Raw genomic sequence first — 19019 nt, forward strand, 5'->3', positions numbered from 1 at the left:
ATACATATGGACCACAGCAGAATAAAAATAGAAACGAATACCAAAATGATCCCTCAAAACCACACAATTGATGTATAAACAACTTGCTCTTGAATGACGTTTAGGTAAGCAACAAAATTAAGGCAGAAATATGAAAATTTATAAAATAAATGAAAGCAGACACACAATATACCAAAATCTCTGGGACACAACAAAAACAGTGTTAGGAGGAAAGTTGATAGCACTAAAGGCCTATCTCAAAAAGTTAAAAAGATTTCAAACTAATGATCTAACATCATGAATCTGAGGAACTAGAAAAACAAAAACTAACTCCAAAACTAGCAGGAAAGAGAAATGACTAAAATTTATTTCATTCAGAGCAAAACTGAATGAAACTGAAACACTGAAATCCATGCAAAGAATACACAAAATCAAAAGGTGGTTTTTTGAAAGGATAAGCAAGATTGATAGACATCTAACTAGATTATCGAAGAAGAGAGAAGATTTAAATAAGCACAATCAGAAAAAACAAAGGTGACATCACAACCAATATCACAGAAATATGATAGTATCTGTGAGAATACTATTAGCACCTCTATGAATGAGGAAATCTAGAGGAAATGGATAAATTTCTGGAAACACACAATCTCTCAAGATGAAATCCGGAAGAAATTGAAACCCTGAACAGACCAATCAAGTTTCAAAATTGAATCAATAGTAAAGACCTAACCAACCAAAAAAATTTTTGGACCTGGTGGATTCACAGCTAAATTCTGCCAGGCAGACAAAGAAGAGGGAGTACCAATCTTACCAACACTAACCCAAAAATTGAGGCAGAGGGACTCCTCTCTAACTCAATCTACAAAGTCAGCATCACCCTGACCTCAAAACCTGGAAAGGACACAGCAAAAAAAGAAACCTACAGGTCAATATCCCTGATGAACATAGATTCAAAAATCCTCAACAAAATACTAGCAAACCCAATTATCAAAAATTTAATTCACTGTGATCAAGTAGGCTTCACTCCTGGTATGCAAAATTGGTTCAACATATGCAAATAAATAAATGTGACTTACCACAGAAACAAAACTTGAAACAAAACTTAAAACAAAAACCATATGATTATCTCCATAGATGTGGAAAAAATCTTTAGATAAAATTCAACATCCTTTCATGATAAAAACCTTTAACAAACTAGGCATTAAAGGAATAAACCTCAAAATAATAGGAACCACCTATGACAAACCCACAGCTAACATCATACTGAATGGGCAAAACTGAAACCATCCCTCTTGAGAACAAGATAAGGATACCTACCCTCATTATTCCTTTTCAATATAGCACTAGAAATCCTCCAATTCAATGAGACAAAATAAATAAAAGGCATCCAAATTGGAAAGGAAGAAAAACTCTCTCTCTTCACTGACTATATGATAGAAAACCCTAAAGACTCCACCAAAAGGCTTCTGGAACTGATAAAGTACTTTATTAAAGTTTCAGGATAAAAAATTAATGTACAAAAATTAGTAGCATTTCTATACATCAATAACATTCAACCTGAGCACAAAATCAAGAATGTAATCCCATTTACAATAGCTGCAAAAAAATAAAAATAAAATAAAATATCTGGAATGCATCTAACCAAGGAAGTGAAAGATCTCTACAAGAAAAAATACAAAACACTGCTAAAATAAATTATAGATAACACAAACAAATGAGAAAACATTCCATGCTCATGGATTGGAAGAATTGATGTCATTAAAATGGCCATATCGCCCAAAGCAATCTACAGATTCAATGCTATTTCTATCAAACTATCAATATCATTTTTTACAAAACTAGAAAAAATTATACCAAAATTCATATGGAACCATGAAAGAGCCTGAATAGTCAAAGCAATCCTAAGCAAAAATAACACAGCTGGAGGCATCACATTACCCAACTTCGAACCACACTATAAGGCTACAGTAACCAAAAAAGCTTAGTGGTAGTATAAAAACAGACGCATAGATAAACAGTCTAGAGAACCCAGACGTAAAGCCACACCCCTACAGCCATATGATCTTTGACAGACAAAGTTAACAAAAATAAGCAAAGGAGAAAAGACTCCTTATTCAATAAATAGTACAGGGGTAGCTGTCTAGATACATGCAAAAGAATAAAACGACGCCCTGCCTTTCACAATGCATAAAAATTCACTCAAGATGGATTAGAGATTTAAATATTAGACCTCAAACTATAAAAATTCTACAAGAACTTTGGAAAAGAATGTATGACTAAGTCCTAAAAAGCAATCACAACAACAACAACAACAAAACTGAAAAGTGGTACCTAATTAAACGAAAGTGCTTCTGCACAGCAAAAGAAATTATCAATAGTGTAAAAGCCTACAGAATGGGAGAGAATATTTGCCAACTACACATCTGAAAGAGGTCTAATATCCAGAATCTGTAAAGAACATAAACAACTCAACAAGCAAGAAACAAATAATCCCATTAAAAAATAGGCGGAAGACATGAACAAACACTTCTCAAAAGAAGACATATAAGTGACCAACAAACTCATGAACAAATGCTCAACACCACCAATCATCAGAGAAATGTGAATCAAAACTTTGATGGAATAGCATCTTACATCAGTCAGAGTGGCTCTTATCAAAAAGTCAAAAAACAGCAGGTGCTGGCAGAGCTGCTGAGAAAAGAAAACTCTCATATACCATTGGAGGGAATATAAATTAGTTCAACCACTGTAGAAAGCTGTTTGGAGACTTCTCAAAAAACTTAGAACAGGCCGGGCATGGTGGCTCGCACCTGTAAGCCCAGCACTGTGGGAGGCTGAGGTGGGTGGATCACTTGAGGTCATGAGTTCAAGACCAGCTTGACCAACATGGCAAAACCCCACCTCTACTAAAAATACAAAACAAATAAACAGGCATTGTGGTGTGTGTGCCTATAATCCCAACTACTCAGGAGGCTGAGGTGGGAGAATTGCTTGAGTCTGGGAGGCAGAGGTTGCAGTGAGCCGAGATCGTGTCACTGCACTCCAGCCTGGGCAACCTGGCCAATATGGTGAAACCCCAACTCTACTAACAATAGCCAGGCATGGTGGCATGTGCCTATAGTCCCAGCTACTCAGGAGGCTGAGACAGGAGAATCACTTGAACCTGGCAGTGAGCCAAGATCACACTACTGCACTCCAGCCTGGGTGACAGAGTGAGACTCCCTATCAAAATAAAAAAAAAAAAATACAAGATGGGAGCAATGGACACTGAGAACTACTAGAGGTGGGAAAGTAGGAGGGAAGAAAGAGTTGAAAAACTAACTATTGGGTACTATGCTCAGTACCTGGGTGATGGGATCAATCATGTCCCAAACCTCAACATTTTGCAATATACCCATGTAAGATACCTGCACAGGTACCCACTGAATCTATATAAAATAAAGCTCAACTTATTTTAAAAAAGAAAAGAATGACTACAAATACCTGAGGTCTTGAAGCAGGAGTGTGCTTGGCATTAATATCAGTTCGGATCCCAGAAAAATAATTTGAGTAGAGTCTAATCAATACTCTATATAAAGAACAAAGAGAGTATAAGAAAGTCATTGGGAAAAATACAGTACCTAGGACTAATAACAGTAGGTCAGCCTAATTACTGATATTAGGCCCAAAAGGGCAAGGGGTGAGAGTAATTGTAGGAATTAGAGACAGGGAGAAATGTGGTAAGAGGGCTACCTTGTAGGAGTAAACCCTTTAAACGAAGGATGCATGTGTCCTGCCAGTAAAGAACCTATAAGGAGGGAGACAGTGAATATACACACTAACCTTACTCTCATCCTCCCTCTGATTTCTTGACAGTGCCTGCTGTTGGCTGAAAACAGATGGCTAAGGCACCCACTGGTAAAATCCATACTGTTCTCCCTCTCAGGGCACAGAAAAGAGAAAAGAAGCATGGAGAGTGGATCTTCAGGGGCAAATGGAAGGTCTTTATCATAGCAAGTCTGAAGGACTCAAAGAGACCAGAGTGCTGGGAGCCCAGTAGGCACACGAGTAAACAGCAGAAGAGGAGAGCAGTGAGGCAGAGGCTGGATCATGTGGGGCTTTGTTTCCATAATGTGGACTTTGTAGTTTATTCTGAGTGACATAGGAAGTCACAGGGCATTTCTAAACAAAGGGGAAGGCAAGGATAGAAGCAAGAAGAGCATTTAGGAACTATTGCAGTAATCCAGGTGAGAGATGATGGTGTCATGGGCTAGAAAAATAGTAAGCCTGCTACTGTGAAAAGGAATCATATTCTGAATGCATTTGGAAAGAAAAGAGCTGTCATAGTTTATATATGTTGCCTGTGAGAGACAGAAGATTATCAAGGAACCCTGGAGAGTCTGGGCCACAGAAACAGTATAGTTGCCATTTTGCCATTTACTGAGATGGGTAAGACTTCTGAAAGTGTAGGTTTCACATGGCTATTAGGCATCTAGGTAGAGATGTCATATGTGATTTTGGCAGAGGTTGAGCCTGGAAATATAATTTTGGCATTTGTTAGAATACAGATGTTAGATAAAGCTGTAGGACCCGATGTGATTAGGCAAGGATTTAGTGTAACTAAATAACATTACCCTAAAATGGACTCCTGGGAATTCTAGCATTTAAACTTTAATAATGCAGGAAGGAAGCATTCAGCTAAAAAGATCAAAAAGGACTAGAATGTGTTCTGGCAGGATTCTGGTGGGTGTTGAGTGCAATTGAGTAGTGTAAATTGAAAACAATTTGGGTCAAAGAAAGTTGTAGCTATAATGAGAAAAATGAACAGAATATGAGAGTCATTGATATTTTTGATGACCTTGGGAATATTTAAAGGAACAGAAATATTGATGTCTACATTTTAATGGTGATTAAGGTATAATATTGATCTTACTATTTTTGAAATATATAGTTTCTGCAACTTAGTTGTTATATTATTCAACACTTTGGCCTAATTTTTCTGTAACAAATTGACATTTTAAAATAGGTTGGTCCACCAGCCTATTTTAGGTTGAGAAACTCCGTCTCTACTAAAAATACAAAATTAGCTAGGCATGGTGGCAGGTGCCTGTAATCTCAGCTACTTGGGAGGCTGAGTCAGGAGAATCACTTAAAGCCAGGAGGCAGAGGTTGCAATGAGCCAAGATTGTGCCATTGCACTCCAGCCTGGGCAACAAGAGTGAAACTCCGTCTAAAAAAAAAAAAAAAGAAGTTGGTCAAAAATATATTTTGAACATAATTTGACCCAAAAACTAGATGCATTTAAATCTCATTTCTATTCAATTTACTTTGATATTATCACCTTTGACACTAGGGAACAATTTGGAGGACAGTGGAAAGTTCTAGAATTGCCTATATGTAGCCTAAAAACAGGGTTAAGACTGCAAAGATCCAATAAATAATCAGCATTTATAAGATTCTGCTGCTTTCCAGAGTAAGATAGGCAGAACAGCGGCCACCAAAGATTTCCACATTCTATTCCCAGGAACCCGTGAATATGTTACCTTATAGGGCAAAAGAGACTGCCAATGTGATGTGATTAAGTAATGGTCTTTGAGATAAGGAGAATATTCTGGATTATCCAGGTGAGCTCCATGAGATCACATGGGTCCTTAAAATCAGAGAACTGTCTTGGCTATGGTCAGGAAGGTACAACCTTGCTGGTTTTGAAGACAACGGAAGAGGGCCATGAGCCATGGCTTGTGGGTGGTCCCTAGAAGCTGGAAAAGGGAAGGAAACAGATTCTCCAGGAAGAGATGAGGCCCCTGCCAACACTATGATTTTACCCCCGTTTGGTCTATGTCACACATCTCACCTACAGAAATGTGAGAAAATTAATTTGTGTTGTTTTCATCCACAACATCTGTGGCACTTTGTTACAACTGCAATGGAAAATTAATACACAGTGTCATGATTTTTTTTTAGATGATCATCTCAGTTGAATGAAGAAACAACCAAAATGCTGAATTTGAAGATTTCAAATGAGAAGCAGTTTCCTTCCCTCATATTCAAGTACAGGTACTGGTCTGGAGCAGCCTGGACCCTTCCCCACTATGCGTGAATGTCCTGAGAAGGTGATGTTTATTCCCTCATTGTAGATGAAGGAACAGAGAGATAAAATATATTTATAAGATGCCCCCAAATAATAAAAATGGATCCAGCACTAAAACCCACTTTCCACCCTGCCCCCAGCACATTGCCTCAAAGGCTTTCAAACATTCTCTGCCCATATATGCTTATGAAATCCAAATAAATTTGGAAGAGAGATGATTACACACAATTTCCTTTTGGCTGCCTGATTTCCTTTTGGCCTTCTGCAGTTAAGAAGTCCCTGTATTTGCGTGGTCATCTTAACACACGAAAGGAACAAACCAATATAGTCTAATCATAGTAGCCTGTTGAGGTCACCACAAAATTGTCTGACCTCTGAGAGGCTCTGCGTTTCACCTAAGAAAACAGCAATACCAGTAATTTGCTTTAAGAAAAAAAGAGAAAGATGCATTTATCAGCCACATTGAAAGATAATAGTCGGTGCCCTCTTCGTCTTTCCTGTCCCTTTAATTTTTTGCTAACGAGGGAGATAAATAATCAAGGGCATCAGGTGTAGGTTGCCCCTTAAACTAATTAACAGTCCTTTGGGGAGTTTCACTAGCCTCCCTCTCTTGTCCAGTTACTGGCAGGAACCTGGGTACCAGCTGGTTTTCTGGTGCTGTAACTTTGCCGAGGGCTGCTGGAGGTTGTAAAAGGGCTGTAACTTACCTCTTCTAGATCCTTGGGTTCAGCCAGTTCAATCTCTCAGACCAGGTTTTCTTCATTTCCCCCGCTTCACATGGCTATCTTTGATAAAGGAGAACCTGGTGAAAGTCAGCATGTAAATATTACCTCTTGAGTTCTAAGGCTCAAATTTAGTAAGTTATAGAAAAATCTGGTGGTGTTGCTTTCATGATATGAAGCCGAGTACATTTTTATTAAAATATAATTGCCTCACCTAGGAGGTGTTTGAGGAATTGCAAGGAGCAACCCAGAGTCTGTCTCTCCTTGTTGTGTTGCTTACTGAGTGTTATCCTTGGTGGAAGTGGCTTGTATTTCATTACAGGCAGAGCACTGCAGCGCTGTTTATTTCCTGCATCTACAGAGTATAAAAACAATTCAATGAAAGGAATAATTGGGATTGAGGTATTTGATGGAAAGGAAATGGGAATATTTGTTCGTTTGGGCGAGAAGGCAAGTTCAAAGAGGGAGACTTTTGTTTTTTAAAACTATGGTGAGCAGCTCTGGTTTCATGTCAAACATCAGGGTCTCATGCAGGATGTAAACATTTCCTGCTGGCCAAGTCTGTTTCTATAATGGTAACCCCATAGATTCTGTGCTACTTGCACTGTAATTGTGCCAAGAGTTCCTGTATTCAACAGGGGAGGTTAAAAGTCAATCTGGTTTCACAGCTGTTTTGGGTAAGAATTGGCTTTCCAGCAGCTCTAGAAACTTACAGTTACGCTCCTCAGATAAACATTAATCAGTGGCTATAATTTCACAAGAGGATTGTAGAGTTGTTTGTAACGAAACTGGAAATATGCCTGTGTGGGTGTGTATTTCATGGTACCGTGTAGGGCACTCAGGGACATTGTTTTAAGAAGGCCATTAATGAGTGTAGATAACTGTAGAATTTTATTTCATAATTTCTTTAGGCACACATTAAGCTGGAAATGAACACAATTGAAAGTTTAAATGGTAGACCTTATTTTCCCCTTGACTTTCGGTAAATTTAAAGATAGTTTATCTTCATTTTTTATTAATCTCAGTTTGGCACTGATTCCCCAATGCTTCGGCTTTCATTTTCTCTTTTCTTCAGTCTTTCAAGTACTTATTGATTTATAAACAAATACTTAAATGTCGGGAAGATGAGGAGATTTTGATTTAAAGCAATCCTAATGGTGAAAAGAAAAATTATTTTTAGCTATAGAGGAAACTCCCTCCATGGCATCTCTTTAACGGGTTTGTGTTTTCATATTTCAGGTCTTCTTAAACTTGGAGCCATTTCTATTCCTTTATTGTTTTCCTAATTCATGCCCAGAAGATAATATGAGCTGTCTTTGATAAACCCATTTTAGAGCTTGCTCTGTGATCTGGATCACAAAGTTGACATTGAGAATTATGTTATTCTTCTTGATAAAGGTTGCTAGAAATGGCAGAACCAACGTAAGAGATTTTTTTAAAGCACTTAAAAGACAGGATATCCCGTGGGCTTTTCTGGCTAATAAGACACGCTGTACACATTTCTACTCGGGAGGCAGAGGAAAGCTTTGGAAAGAGGATGGGGTATAGTCATCACGAATATTTTAAAGAGACTATAACATGCTAAGGACAGCCAAAGCTGTAATAAAAGAAAAAATAGAAAGCATCAATGTAAATGGTGAAAGCTGCATTCTATCAATGTAATTATCCAAGTCCTTTGATTTTTCTGGGAGACTATGAATGAAAAGAGGTGTGTGCAAGAGCCTTTCCAGAGAAGGAAGTCTATGTCCTCTTCCATGCTACCTTCAACTAAAAATGAATGAGGAAAAATAATATATAGTTGTGTCTGCGTTAAGGTGTTTAGGTTTTTAACAAGAGAGAATAACATTAAAACACCTATCAAAGCAGTATTTTTCAAATTGATAGTTGTTCAACAATACTCTAAAGTCCTTTGTATGTTATTGTCCTTGATGAAGGGCTTTCCCTCGGTCTAATAAGGAAAGTATACTTCCCCTGTTTATAAATGGCATTTTGCATTCATGGAAGAAAAAAATTCAGTCTTTTGTGATATAAGGTTTATCATCTGATGATATGGTAGCCCCTAACCACATGTGGCTGTTAGACATTTAAAATATGGCTAGTCTGAATTGAGATGTGCTATGAAGTGTGAAATATATGTAAGATTTTAAATCCCACACAAAAATATAAACTATCTCAATCATATTCTTATTTTGATTACACGTTGACATGATAATAATTTGGACACATCTGGTTAAATACACACATTATTAAAAGTAATTTGTTTTACTTTTTAACATTCGGATTGGAAATTTTATATTACAATTTAAAGTTGCACAGGTTGCTCACATTATGTTTCTGACCTAGAAGCCAGTCTTAGGTAGTTGCATCTCTATAACTTCAGGCACTGAAGTCACTTTAAAAAAATAAAGGAAACAAGAGATTTCAACTCTAAGAAATGAAATAAGGAAGGATAGACTTTGGCTTGGATATGTGAAGAAGAAAGTTCAAGAAAGAGGAAAAAGGGGAACAATAGAATTAGGGAGTCAAATGACTGCAGAAAGCAAGGCGAATGGGTCAGATGATGAACTATCAATGCAAAATAACAAGAGTACCACAGTGAACACACACACACATACACACACGCACCACGGAGCTCCTATCCTTTTGATCAGTTGCCTTATATTGCAGATCTCATATATTTGGTTTCCAAGTAAATACAGCAAGGTCGATAGTTTTGCACTATTCTTGCTCATGAATTCTCTTCCTGCAAGTTTGGGTGGACTCACTTTAATGGTACAAGTTATTATTATTAAGTATAACTTCAGCATTTTATCTCTACTGAAGTGATCATTGCTCATATTGTTGTTATTCTTCTCCGTTGGCATCTTCCATGCACTGTGTATCAGCCAAATAGTCTAGGTCTGAAACATCAGAATGATTTGACAGATCTACAGGCTCATATCTTGTCCCATTCTAAACCTTCAAAGTTATATGGAGGAAATATAATAAAAATTGATTCCACAAAGATACTCAAGCCCTCAACCTTCCTTACATGGTCAGGATAATAACAAGATATATACCATACCAAAATTAATTTCCACTGCTTCCTTGGCCTTGGATAAATGAAAAACTGTAGTTTTTAGTTTTATGGATCTCCTAGCCTTCACCAGCATCAGTGTTGAGGAAATTAAACAATTAATCTTTCTTTTAATTGTATAGGAATATCAGTCAGTGAAGTAAACACAACTCATTCCACTCTTGCTCAATGAAAGTTATCTACTGTGAAGGATTAGCTGCCATGTTCAACAATAACGAAGCTCTTGTTTTCCAATAAAGAGGTTAATTGGCTTCAGAGAAAATACATGTACAGAACACATAGGCCTAATATTGGTTTTGCAAAGTCCCGGTGTGAGGGAAGTTAATGTTTCCTGTTTATTAGCTGTTTTACAACAATCTGCCCTTGACCAATAATTATGCTTACATAGCTGATGCTAATACGTGTCAGCGCAATAGCTACTTAATGTGTCCTCTGCACCTGTGTGCAATTGAGTTTGCCATCATCCCACAGCGTCCTTAGTCCCCACTCTTTGGGGGTTGTTTCCTGTCTCCAAATGGACTAAGCACCTCGTTAGTGGAAATTCCAGCGTCAAAAATCAGGCTGCCGATCCTGGACCTGTTTCCTTAAATTCTAAATGTAACCATCTGTTTTGCAGATCTATGTGGTTAAAAATGAGAATAAGAAAAGTAGAGGATACTTTCTAAACTGAAAGACTTTTTCAAGGAAATTCACACAGGTATCCCATACATAGTCATTGGGGAGATGCCTCTGGGGTTTTGAGAGCATACCGAATCACTGTCGGATCTTGCCAAATTGCAGATTTAAGCAGGGCCTGATAATCTGCATCTGCAGCAAGCTCCCAGGCAATCCTGACAATGCTGATTTGTGAGCAAATGTTGAGTAGCAAGGCATTGGGGTTCCTTAGGATTACAGGCATCATGATAACTACTTACTGGCATTTACTGAGGTACAGGCAAGTTATTACTTTCTGAGTAGCTACCACACTTTCTATTTCCTTTGAAAAGGCTCATAAAACTTGCCTGCATTGTACCTCTGGACACAGAAAACCCCCGATAATTTTTGTGATAGACAGATCATTACATGACAGCTCACTGAAACTGATTTTGTCCGTGAGGATGATCTGAGTCACATTCAGCAATAGGCTTTGGAGAGAAATGTAGGAAACATGACTTAAAGAAACATGGCGGTGAGTGTTCCCAGCTGGAACAGTTGGACTCATGAGCTCCTTGATGTCCTACCTTTTTCCTTATGTACCTTCATGTTTCTCCCTCTCCTGTAGATAATTTATTCCAGTTTGCTCATCTCACTTCATTCTGAGAGCAAGCTAACTAGGTTACAAGTGGCTCTTTAAAAACCATCCCATGTAATAAATAGGGCACATAAAGTTCACTGATGTCCAGAAACAAGAATCAGGACTAGTAATGGTCTCTGAGACTTTGATCATTTTAAAATAGAGTATCCCTGTTACACGTTTTTTATGGCTTTGGGAAATATTCATATTAAGTCCTAAAAAAGATGATGACCAGGATGAAGAGCCTATATAAAAATAGACTGAAGGACAATCACCGATTTTCTTTCACGATACAAGTTTTCAACAATAGCTCTAAACTAGGAACTTTTCAATTAAGTCCAATCTGTCACGGTGGTGGAGGAAACAGTGTGGCCGACAGGCCTTGCAAAGAGATTTGGCAGTGAGTGGCCAAGTTAGCATTTCTAACTGAAAATATGCTGTATTTGTTTAAACCATTGCTTAAATAGCACTGTGTATTTTTATTCCTTTGTAGGCATTTGTGCCATTAATTTATATGGTATGTAATTAGGCACTGCAAGCTCAGTATTGGAATCTCTGTTTTTTAGTTTTTCCTGTCTCTAAGCTTGCCTTGATGGCAGTAAAGCAGAATGATAAAATAATCTTTTCTTCCCATCTTGTTCGCTCTGCCACATAGGAAGAAATTTTTGTCCTTGAGAAAGTTAAGTGTCCAAATCATCTCTGAGCCCAGTTCATGGTCAGCACTTGAAGGGAACAGTTTGAGACAGCAGGAGCCTCTTAAACCATCCCACCACAAATCTATTACAATATAAAAGGACAGGAAATAATGCATCCCTCCCTCCTTCAAACTGTAGTGACATGACGCCATCATTGTAGCATAAAGTACCTTCTTTTTCAAGGTTGTTCTGAAGAGCTGTGGAATTGTACATTTCAAGAGACTGCATTATTAACAAGGTTTGTATTATTAAAATCATACGGGTCATAAATTAATGGCATCAATATCCTCTGGAACTAGACCTTAGCCGTGATTAGTTAGAGACATTCTTATTTATATTGGTGTAATAACCAGGACATTTCTCTGCTCACTACATTTCAGCAATTTCGATTGACTGTATCATCAGTTCAGTAGCGCAAGTACCAGAACCCCTCACAAGGGGCACGTCAATCACCTCATGTTCTCCTTCACCTCTCCCTCTTTTCTGTCTCTTCCCCATCCCCTCTCCATTCTCTCTCTTGAGTTGGGATTTATTTGGGATCTCTTGAACCTTTTTGATAAATAAGGTTATACACAAACCGAAGCTTGCAGGTGGAATCTCACTCCCTTGCACTCTCCACTACTCAGTGTAATGTGATCAGACTTAGGAGGAGAGAAAGCCTACACATACGGATATTTCACTGAGGGCAGCTGCCCTGTATTCTTTCAACTGTTGACTCTTCTTGTGTAATTCAGAAGTCAATCCAATGCATGTTTTCTTTCCATTTATAAATTTCCACTTTCAGGAAGAATTTTTAAAAGTCAACAAACTCTTCTTATTGTTCATGTGCTGATTATAGAGAATGGGTCTCTGTTCATGGTTTAAATTTCCTTTTTGAGATTCTCAGTGTGACCTTCAATTATTTCTGTTGGGTCAATGACTAGAAATTTTATAAAATAAAATAGTAACCGGTTGGGCCATGTGGATGTACACTGCTCTGTAGGACATGGAGTGACTTATAAGTTAAGGATATGAGTAACACAAAAGATAACTCTGTGTTGGTGGTGCTGAATTTTGTTAGAGAACAAACCTCACTGAGGCTGACTTCAGCTCTACCATAAACAAGCAAAGCAAGGGAGTTGCATGCGTTTTGGACATACTTTGTAAGTCACCATAAGGTCTATTTCAAGAAACTAACATAAGAGTGGGTGATGCTAAATGCTACTGAGGAACTGGCAATATTTTGCACATATGGACTGACTATGTGGCAGCATATATAAATATTTCATTTGCTAATTGTAGTTAGTTATCAGATTGCACATGAACAGACAGAATGACATATGAGAAGTTCCAAGAACACTGTGTAACAGGACATACAGCTGAAATATAGTTTTCTCACACTTGGTGAGATTTGAGCTCAGCAAACACAACTTATTCTGTATTCATTCATTAAGATTAAAATATTTAAAAATCACCGAATTGAGAACATCGTTATGTTGTCGTGCTCAAGGACCAATGCCAAAAGGAATGTGAGAAACTAGAGCTTAAGAGCCACAAGCTAACAGTTGCTTGACATAATTTGGAATCAGTTGACAGTTCAATATCTGATTTCCCCCCAAATTAGGTACCCAATACCTCTTTTTTATCATTTTGGAGCTTAACCGATGAGCTAGTTAGAAAAGAGAGAAAGCAGAAAACAATTTTTAAAACTGCAAAATCTCCAAAAACTGAAATTTCAAGTCAGTTTAAAATTTACAAGGCAAAAATGACAGAATTAGAAATGTTTACAATTGGAAGAGAAGCAATTATAAAAAATAACTTAATGCACTTCCTGTTTTATAAGGGATTCATACATCCATCTCCTATAGATAAAGTATCTCTCCACGATCCCAAGTCTAGTTTGTCAAGGCTAGGATTAGAATTCTTACCTCCTAGACTTGTGTTTTCTCCAGTTTTGCATGCTGTCTTGATTACTATTAAACCTTTTGGGTTTATCTCTAGAATATAACTTGGAAGGCAGGCTGGTTTAGTGAAATGGGTTTGAATTTTCCAATTGCTAATATTTAAGTTCAAATCCTAGTTTAGTTTCATTGCCTTCATCTAGGAAAATGGATAATAAACCTTGCTTTCAAAAAAAAGGTTAACATTAGAAACACAGTACCCACAATGCCACAAACCTAAGAAGTTCCAAAAATGGTAGCTGTTATTATCCTTGCGTCTTGGAGGCCTGGGTAGTCAGTATGGACTCAATAAACAAATGACAAAATAAATGAAAAATAACAGATCACATAAGAATGAGTAAGTGAATGAATGACAATAGTAAGAAATGCCACTAAAAGATAAATGAAGAAGAGGCCTGTGAATATTTTCTTTGGGTTCTCTCCACATATTAGAAATGCTTTGTTTCCTTTTTGATTTCACTCATTCATCAAGTATGTTCTTTTAGCCTCTATAGTGCTGGAAAACATGACCCAGAAAATTAGAAAATCAAAATGCACTGAATGGCTCAAAAATGTATATCAGCTCAGCACAGCCTAAATTGGAAAATCTAATTGAACACCTATCCAAACAGAGTTTTGTAAACCTTACCTGCACTAACTATTCAAACTCAAGCAGAAAACCTCTCCTAGGAATAGGCCAATTTAATTAATTTTACTAAGTAGTAGAGGGCAACATGGCCTTGTGCCAGGGTATTCTTTTTTACTTTTTAAATGAATGTACACAAAATTACCCCTTATACCATTTCAACAACCTGCTTAATCAGACTGCCTGTAGAAACTGGGAGTTTCCAATGTTAACTTTGCTAAGGAGTCTTTAAGACCAGAGAACAAGGAGGGGTTGGCAGTTCCCTGGAAATGCTAAATGAAACACTCTTCTTTATGTTCCACAGAAGCTGAACTTTTACTACATAAAGGTCAAGATAAGGCAGCGGAGTGATCATAAACAATAGCTCTGCTGAGCAGTTCAGCCCACCTAATTTTCTAGCTATAAAACATGTAGAAGACCTTGCGTATGAGGGATATTTTACTTTAAAAGGATGTGACCTAAAAATTGGAGAATAAGTGAGATATCCTTTTTAATACTCCCTTAGTGCTCCAATTTTTCTAAAAAGCAAAGAAATAAGAGCAAACCTACCCGGAAATTTGTATGAGATTTTAAGAATATTGATGTTTTTCTACTATAGAAGAAATACTTGCACAAATTTTTTTTTTAATTAGGAATGAGAAGAAAAAAATGTAAAACAAGGGAAAACCTAATTCTTTAGTTCATCAATATAAAGCTGATCTTGGTAAGGATTTTTTGTCAGCTTTGAAAAAAATCAACTTAATTGAGACATAATTTTCATATAAAAGCACCCCTTTTAAGTATATAGTTCAATGGTTTTTGGTAAATGTGTACAGCAAGTGACCACCACCAAAGCAAAAAGTTACTTCGTTTTCCTAGGAACTCAACTTTACACCCTCAGTCATGGTCCTTGGCCATCACCAATACACTTTCTTTTTTCTTTTCTTTCCTTTTTTTTTTTTGAGAGACCAAGTCTCGCTCTGTCACCCAGGCTGAAGTGCAGTGGCATCATCCCAGCTCACTACAATCTCCACCTCCCAGGTTCAAGCGATTCTCTTATTCTCTTGCCTTAGCCTCCAGGTAGCTGGGACTACCAGGCACCCACCACCATGACCAGCTAATTTTTGTATTTTTAGTAGAGTTTTACCATGTTGGCCAGGCTGGTCTTGAACTCCTGACTTCAAGTGATCCTTCCACCTTGGCTTCCCAAAGTGCTGGGATTACAGGCAATAAGCCACCGTACCTGGCCCACTATACTTTATCATTATATATTGTTTTCCCTTTGGTAGAATTGTTTATAAATGAAACTGTGCAGCACCTATTCCTTTAGGTCTGCTTCTTTTACACAGCACATTTTTTATATTCACGTATGTTGTTGCGTATATTACAGATTTGTGTTTTTTGTTTCTAAGAAGTATTTCATTGTATGGACATACTACAATTTGTTTACATATTTATCTCTTGATAGACTGTTGGTTTCTAGTTTTTTGCTATTATGACCACAGTTGCTATGAACATTCTTGCTAAGTCTTCATGTGAATATATGCTTTCATTTCTTTTGGGTAAATACCTAAGAGTAGAATTGCTGAAGTGTATGGTAAGTCAATGTTTAACCTCATAAAAAGAACCAGTCAAATTTTTTTCCGAAATGATTGCAAAATTTTGCTTTTTCCAATAGTAGCAAGAATATTTTCAAGTTGCTTTGTATCTTCAGCAACACTCCCCACTACCTATTATATCAATTATTTGTCTTTCCCAATGACTAATGATATTAAGCATCTTGTCATGTTACTGTTCATTTGCACATTTTCTTTTCTGAGCTTTCTGTTCAAATCTTCGGGTCGTTTTAAAAGTTGTCTTATTGAGTTGTAGAAGTTCTTAATATATTCGGGTTATAAATTATTTGTCAGAAATAAGTATTGTCAATATTTTCTCCCAATCTGTGGCTTGCCTTTTAATTTCTAAATGGTGTCTTTCAAAGACTAAAAGTCTTTAATTTGAATGAAATCTAATTCATCATTTTTTTCTTTTAAGACTCATGTTTTTTGTGTCCTAAAAATTTTTGCCTATCTAATCATATAAATGTTTTGCTGTGTATTTCTTCTAGAAGTTATGGGAAAAACTCAAAGCAATACTTTAGCTGTATGCATTAAATTTTGATATGTTTCATTTTCATTTATATTCAATTTATTCTTTGTAGTTAATTCTTGATTTCTCCTTTGATTCATGGCCCACCTGGTGGTGTGATTTTAGGGCTCCAAATGTTTGGGAATGTTTGAAATGTTTTCTCATTTAGATTTCTATATTGATTTCATTGTAGTTAGAAATCGTACCCATGTGGTTTCAATGCTTTGAAATATTAAGACTGTTTATGGCTCTATATATGATCTGTCTTGGTGAATGTTATCTTAGAAGAAAGAGATAAAAGAAAACAGAGAAATCTCAATCTTTCTTTAGCTTTCCAATAGATATACTTGTTTCAATCTGAAATACCAATTAAAGATTGAGTATCCTTTATCTACCATGCTTAGGACCAGCAGTGTTTCGGATTTCGGATATTCGCAGATTAAGAAATATTTGCATATGAATAATGAGGTATCTTGGAGATGGAACCTAAGTCTAAACACAAAATTCATTTATTTTCCATATACTCCTTATACATATAGTCTAATTAGGGATGCCTGACCCTGTATAAAATGACACAGCATGAAATTAAAATTTCTCTAAATACTTGCAAATAGCATAAGATATAGTAAATATTTGAAGATTTATCTCATAATAAGAAATCAACAAAATGGACTTTGCCAAGTCTAATCTCACATTAAATTTAAGTATTTTTTGTAGAATAAATAATTTTATTCTCACATCTTTTAGTGGTATTACTTTGCCAAATAACCTATCTTCCACAAAACTCTTTTAAAAAAAAGTATTCTGAACATTTGGCAGAAGTTTTAAATAATATGAGCTCAAAAGAAACCTTATCTGACCAGAGTAGTTGGGAGCTGGTCAAATATGTTTATTTCATATAATCTTCAATACAATTCTTTCCATGCCAAGAAAAAAATTCAGGAAAATCTGCTATTATATAACTGAAAAGTTTTAGCTCACCAAAATAGCTGAAAAGTAACAACAATTTGGGTTAAGAGAGCACTCTACTAAATTCCCAAAGCTTCAATGATAAAATAAGATGATAAGAAATAATGAGTGGTAGAAAGAAGGATGAATTTTCTACAGCAAATTTTAGGGTCTTGCAGGGAATGAAACCACGTCTTCTCCATTACTTGCTAGCCAAGTATATACTCCCAAGTAGCAGGATTTCAGTGAACTCTGGAGGACTATTGGACAAAACAATGAAACTATGTGCTAACCAAAAATCACGAGTGACTATATGGGAAGAGGTTGGATGAGGCAGCAGAGCAGGGAAGGATCTGGGTGCCATGTTTGGAGAAGAACAACCTCTGTCTGGGCCTAGCAGCCACCATACATAATTCACTTTTCCAATAAATTCATCAGGGTTTCTTCTCCAAACAATTGGTAGATTTTCCACCATTTGAATATTCCTTTTGAGTTCTCTTTTGATGCCACGAAATGGTATCTGTTAGGAGTCTACAATATTAAAAATCTTGAGCAGAAAGAGGGAAATAAAAAAAGGATTTTGCTTTCTTTTAAATTCAAATTAGTTTCCTTAAGCCACAGCTGGAATAGATTGTTTTTGACCTTTCTTTAAGTTATAATTTATTTCTTTACAAGTCCCCACCATCAAAGTTTTCAGGACAGTTAGAAAAATGTCTGCTTCACAGAGTGGAGGGCATGATTTGCAACAAACCATAATGATGATTTGAAATAAATTTGGGATTCTTTCTTCAGAGTTTTTCAAAATCATCAGGCTCATCACAATCATATTCAGCTGGTAAATTTGCTTTGGTTTAACCCTTCTACTCTTTCTTCTCCCGATTATCTATAAGGTCTGACTTTTTCTGTGACCAGCCTGATTATTACATAAAATAATGCCTATAAGCTAATAGTCTACATGTTTTCAATGCTATCTATTTTTTCAGGAACTGTATGCTGTTGTAAAAGGAAAATATCTCGGGACCCCCCAAATCACTAAGAAAAACTCAAGCTGGAAACTACCTAGGGCATACCTGCCTCCCATTCTCTTCAAAATTATCCCTCTGCTCACTGAGATGGATGCCTATCTGGTGGCCTCCTTTGGAAAGGTTCATCAGGAACTCAAAAGAATGCAACCTATTCTTTTGTGTCCCTCACCTACCTGTGACCTGGAGGCTCCATCTCCACAAGTCCTCTGCTTCAAGTTGTCCTGCCTTTCCAGACGGAACCAACGTACATCTTATATATATTGATGTCTCATGTCTACCTAAAACGGCCCCGACCATCTTGGGCACACGTCATCAAGATTTCCCGAGGCTGTGTCATAGGCATGTCATCAACGTGGGCAAAATAAACTTTCTAAATTAACTGTGACCTGTCTCAGATTTTCTGGGTTCACACCGTTATTTATGCTCACAACTCATCAGGAACCCCATGTAGCTGATGAGAAAACTAAGTCTAACCGATATCAAATTACATGCACGTACAAAAATACTAATTGAAAATATCATGTCTTGGGTCCAGGACTCTTTGATTCCAATCTGTTAAA

At 36.9% G+C, this 19019-nt stretch overlaps 2 long non-coding RNA genes across 3 annotated transcripts in view; one reads left to right on the forward strand and one right to left on the reverse strand.

The window, feature by feature from the left end:
- The window catches only part of LOC135276354 (uncharacterized), a 33969-nt gene extending 27151 nt beyond the window's left edge, over positions 1-6818 (reverse strand). The window contains exon 1 of the long non-coding RNA XR_010343897.1: positions 6757-6818. This is a non-coding gene — a long non-coding RNA (uncharacterized LOC135276354). The remainder of the gene's footprint in view (positions 1-6756) is intronic.
- Positions 1-18514, forward strand: part of LOC105711830 (uncharacterized) — a 95260-nt gene extending 76746 nt beyond the window's left edge. For both annotated transcript variants that reach the window (XR_010343896.1, XR_001106166.1), the window contains exons 2-3: positions 5923-6015; positions 18418-18514. This is a non-coding gene — a long non-coding RNA (uncharacterized LOC105711830). The remainder of the gene's footprint in view (positions 1-5922; positions 6016-18417) is intronic.
- Positions 18515-19019: the final 505 nt, after the last annotated feature.

Source organism: Aotus nancymaae, unplaced genomic scaffold (assembly GCF_030222135.1).
Source record: "Aotus nancymaae isolate 86718 unplaced genomic scaffold, 86718_ANA_hifiasm-v0.15.2.pri h1tg000022l_1, whole genome shotgun sequence".
Lineage (NCBI taxonomy): Eukaryota > Metazoa > Chordata > Mammalia > Primates > Aotidae > Aotus > Aotus nancymaae.